This window comes from Triticum aestivum, chromosome 7B (assembly GCF_018294505.1).
Source record: "Triticum aestivum cultivar Chinese Spring chromosome 7B, IWGSC CS RefSeq v2.1, whole genome shotgun sequence".
Taxonomy (NCBI): Eukaryota; Viridiplantae; Streptophyta; class Magnoliopsida; order Poales; family Poaceae; genus Triticum; species Triticum aestivum.
The window spans coordinates 229353270-229357586 of record NC_057813.1 but is presented as its reverse complement, the minus strand read 5'-3'; positions in this window follow the sequence as shown (position 1 = coordinate 229357586).

The following is a 4317-nucleotide window of genomic DNA, read 5'->3' as shown; positions in this document are numbered from 1 at the left end:
ATAACGGTGATAGCCTAGCGTAAGTTGCTTGCTTATTTATTTCCTTATTGTCTTGTTTATTTCTTTGCTTGTAGTCAGTGCAGTTCTTTTTCCGCGGTTTGCTAGTGGACGCAATAACCTATTTTTTAAAACTAGGCCACAATAACCATGGGCTACATATTTACTATAGTTACCATTTCCCTCCAGCCATAGAAACAATGGGCCTTCTACGGGTCGTATAAACAATGGGCCTTATATGGGTCGTAGACACAATGGGCCTTCTATGGGCAGTATCATCAATGGGCCTTCCACGGGCCGTATGATCGGTTGGCCAAACACGGGCTAATAATAGACCACATTATGGCCGTAAATGGGCTAGAGTTGGAATCGTCTGTTCATGGGCCGACCATAACAGGCTGTCGTTAATCGGTCGTATTTGATGATGCTATGAAAACGGCCCAACGTATTAACGGGCCACAAACGGGCCGACTGTAACCTCGGGCTGAATTTAGCCCACAAGCAGAAAATGACAGTAACGGGCCATAAGTAAACGAATGCTGGAAATGAGCCCAAGAATAAATGGGCTCTGAGAAGGCCGAAGATAACATGGGCTAGAAACAGCCCAACAGAATAACGGGCCGTTAATGGGTATAAAGTGATACACTGTTCATTACTGGCCTGTTTCACCACGGGCCATTAATGAGTATAAAGTGATACACTATTCATTACGGGCCAGTTTCACCATGGGCCATTAATGGGCCAAGAGTTACAAAGGGCCTCATATGGGCCGAAAGATGTCATGGGACATACATGGGCCAGAAGTGAAAATGGCCTGGAATCATATTGGATGGCCCAGATGACGATACTGGGCCTAATTCGGATAGGGCATAACGGGCCTTGGGTTAGCGGGCTGTAAATGGGCTATATGCGAACATGCCGTTAACATGCTTTCCACAGGCCGGCCCGCCACCTTTTGAATAAGTCAAATGGGCCGGCCTTTTCACAGGAATGGGCCTCTGTTGGGTCATGCCACGTGTCGACGTATCATAGGCGCCTTCTGTCCAATGAGTGGATGGCATCTGTCCCAACGATGAGCCGACACGTGTTTCCTCCAGCAAATGATGATTTTACACGTGGAAAATCCCCATTGGTTGGGGCTGTTAACGGGTTATCGGATCCAAAACCGGACCCGATAGCTTAACAGCGTTCCGTTACGGTGGATGCCACGTGTCGGTCACCCTTGATGAAAGCACTTCTGTGACGCGCGATTTATCGTCGTGGAAGTGGACACTTCCGTGATGATAATTTTGGTAATGTCATGGAACACTTCTACGACAGCACATGTATGACTATCTTGATTCTATCATAAAATCGTCATGGATGTACATGCATGACAAAAAACGCGACCTACTGTGACAAACACATATCATCACGGAAGGGTATTTTTTTTGTAGTGAACATACTTTCTCTACTTGGATCATATGCACTTATGATTGGACCCCTAGCAAGCATCCGCAACTACTAAAGATCATTAAGGTTGTGAAACCCAACCATAGCATTTAGTATCAAGACCTCTTTACTACCATACGCCATAACCCACTTATCTGCGTTGAGGCTGCTGTCACCCCCGCAACACTGACAATAAGCAAACCATGAACATATTGCGACAACCTACTTCGGGGGCCCCTTGCGTTTGAGCGAGACGGAGGGCACCGTAGGACAACACCATAAATAAAATATACAATCATACCAACCAAGATCACAATTAACCCTCAGGACAAAATGGATCTACTCAAACATCATAGGATAGCCAAATATCATTGGTAAATAATATATGGAGTTGAGCACCATGTTTAAGTAGAGATTATAGCGGGGAGAAGAGGTGTCACACCGCTGCACGGAGGGGGAGAGTGTCACACCCTGATTTTCATGCCACAACACTTAAGCTAATAAATCATGATAAAATATGGTTTAACAAAAACTTTTGAGTGTTTTGGTCTTTGCTTTGATTGGATTTTTGTCTGCTATTTGCAAGTGCTCTAAAAATCAAATAAATCCTCCAACTCTTTTACTCCTTCTCCTTGATCTAAAACTTTTACCAATGATCATGCCATGTGTATAGGACAACATAGTATTTTCTTTCAAAAATAATTGGGCCAAAAAGTATTTTCTAAATTAGGTTTTCCAAAAAAACCTAAGTTAAGGCTTGAACTACAAGTACTTAATTAAGGGTGTGAAAAATCTTTCAAAAATTATTTTTGAATCCTATTGGATATATGACTCACTAAAACCACAAAAATATTATTTTAAAAGTTATTTTGATATTTTATTTAAAAGCTTTTTCTTTAGGCGAGAAATGGTCTTTAATAGGTTCAAATTATTTTAATGCTTCAAAAATATTTGAGAAAATTTAGGGGAACTCAGTGGACATATATTTTCCATATATATGAGTTTCAACACATGGTAATATTCAAAATATTGGTCAAATCCCTCAAAAACCCTTTCTGGATATTTCAAGCTTTTGAAATGATTTACAAACGAAATATTCTTCATTAATTCCAAGAATATTGTAGCAAGTCACACATGCCTAATATGATGATCTTGCAAAGTTTCATCCCAATCCCAATAGTTTTGGTTCACAAAAGTGCCCCAAAACCCTTTCTATCTAGATCTAAGTTTGAACAACTTTACATTATCAACTTTCTTATTTTGCTCTCAAACTTTTGGAACATGCTCTAAACCCTAAATGATGACACTACACCAAGTGGTGCATCAAGGAGAAGAGATTAGCTTAGCTAGATCTAAGCAAATCCATTTCTGTTGATTTCTAGGGTTTACAAAAGTTGCATTGGCAACTTTACCCAAATGAACTCAAACTTAATGGAACACCTTATTTCTTCATGCCATTTGACCCTGTCAAGTCTCATGCCAAGAGGAATTCTTCTACTTGCCCAAACCAACATTAAACACCTTCTGCCCATTTTCCAAAAGCATCACTTTGACCTCTTCCACTAATCTCCATGGGCTCAATAACCATAGCTTATGCTAACCCTCTTGTACCTCCAGTAAGTCTTGCCAACTCTCAGATCAATCATGGAGTCGGGTAGAACCCCAATTTCTCTCTCTAGACAACACTGTTCTCTCCCTCTCTCTACCCCTCTCTCACTCCAGTGGTCCTCCAGAGCATCCAATGCCACATACACTTTGTTTACTCACCTCCCAAACCCCTAGACACTAGTGGACACGCCCATGGCTCATAAACAATGCTGCATGCAGAGCTCGTGCTCTGGAGCATGCTACAGTGCTCTCCCACACTGTAGCTCACCCATGCCAAGGGCATACGACAGCCTTGGGAGCCGGGGTGATGTCTCCTGAGGTCACCTCAGTGTCTGAGACACGGCACGCTACCGGCCCCCTCCTTCTCCTCTCTCCTCACCCCTCCATGATCTCACCTGAGCGCATCCGTGGACGCTACCCACGATGCACTGCGGCTAGGCCCATATAAGCCACTACCGAGCTCTTCTCTGGCCTCTCCCCGCTTTCCCTTTTCCCTAGCAACCTATGAGACACACTCCCTCTCCCTCTTGTGCCCTCCTGCTCCCTCCATGGCCGATGTGCCGCCATCGTCTCCGCCCGAATTCCTACAAACCGAAGCATCCCCTTCCCTCCTTTGAAGAACATTGGATCCACCGAACACCGGAGAGGCTCCTACGCCCTTTACCTACTCCCTTGGCGCCCCGCAGCCCCAGAACCCCTCTTTCCCGACGCCGCCCTCCGCTGCAGGCGAAGCCCCGCTTCCCCTCGGTGAAACGGGCGCTTGTGGTATGGCCTCCCCGACGCGGCACGCTCCCTTGAGCACGCCGGTGGGCGGAGCGTCACGGGAGGCGCTCCGCAGCCCAACAATCACTATCAGGTGCTACTTCTCCCCGCAGCCTAAGCATGCACGGGAGGTTGAAGACGAGGTGGTGCAGGGGAGGCGACCTGCAGACGGGCCCCTCTCATCAGCGAGTCAGCGGTCGGCCCCCCGTGGGTTAAGAGGAAACGCCCCAGCGTTTTCCACCTCTCTGCGGCAAAAACACCCACCAGGAAATCCGCCTTCCTCGTCACCCGAGCACCTGCGCGGCCAAGCCACTAGGCCGGCCCACTGACTATCTCGCGCCCGGTGCGCAGGATAAGTGTAAGGCCTTATTTCCTTTTATTTTTCAAGATAACTTGTAAAATCCATAAATAAATCGTCCTAACTCCAAATTTGACGATCCAAATTTCTAGTAGCTCATAAAATTATGCTCTATCTCACTATGCAATTTGCACATTTTTCCAGGAACTTTCTCTTCAAAC